The following is an 883-nucleotide window of genomic DNA, read 5'->3' as shown; positions in this document are numbered from 1 at the left end:
AGTACTCAATTGAAAGGGGATCGACCTAACTTGTGCGTGAACTGCTTGGCTTGATTCAGCCCTATTGTTTTGAAATTGGAGATGACCCATGAGTTCATTGGATGCGCCATTATGAGGCTGTGCTAAAGTTGGTGGTCCGTGATCGTGGGTTGCGTTGCCGATGCCGAAAGTTGTGGTTGAAGGGTCCGAGTTTGCTGTTACAAAAAACAGCTCGAGAATTGGATTTTTGCATTGTTTGTTGTTATTTTCACATCTGTTGGTGCGTAATGATGAGCATGGTCAAGTTGAAGGATATGGGTAGGTGATGGTTGTCGCCAAAAGTGGCATTTCCGACCTTTTTGATTGTGTGGACAGCCTATTTTAACTAGAAATTCCAGCCAGTTTCTAATAAATTTTACTGACTTTCAAAAAGTTTTATGCTTTTAAATCACTAAAAACGTAATTAGTACGGTTATTAAAACTTTAATTTGATTTAAGTGTACTAATCAATTCCTTCTTTTTTAGAGTATTGTGCCCAGTGGCGGAGCCAACACCCGGTAAGGTGGTGCGACCACTCGTGCTGGCTTCGTCGAAATCTACAAGTTGGATTTTGATGAAGGCTTTTTTGCAGTCGTCATTGTTGCAGAATATGGGATGCTTGAACCGATGGAGGAAGGTGAGTATTGGACTTGGGCCTTTTTTAAACTTTGAGCCTTTTGTTTTGGAATTTTTGGGTTTATATTAGGCCTATTCAGTATACATAGGCTGCTTTGTATTGTAATTAGCCATAGGCCCGTAACCCATATGCTTCCTAAACTCATTAAGTCACTGTTTGATCTCTATTACCAAAAAATTGAAAATAGAGGGAATATTATTTTTTAGAAAAATAATTGATTGAAAAAAA

The sequence above is a fragment of the Olea europaea genome, chromosome 11 (genome assembly GCF_002742605.1).
Source record: "Olea europaea var. sylvestris chromosome 11, O_europaea_v1, whole genome shotgun sequence".
Classification (NCBI taxonomy): Eukaryota; Viridiplantae; Streptophyta; class Magnoliopsida; order Lamiales; family Oleaceae; genus Olea; species Olea europaea.
Note: the sequence above shows the minus strand (reverse complement) of the source record.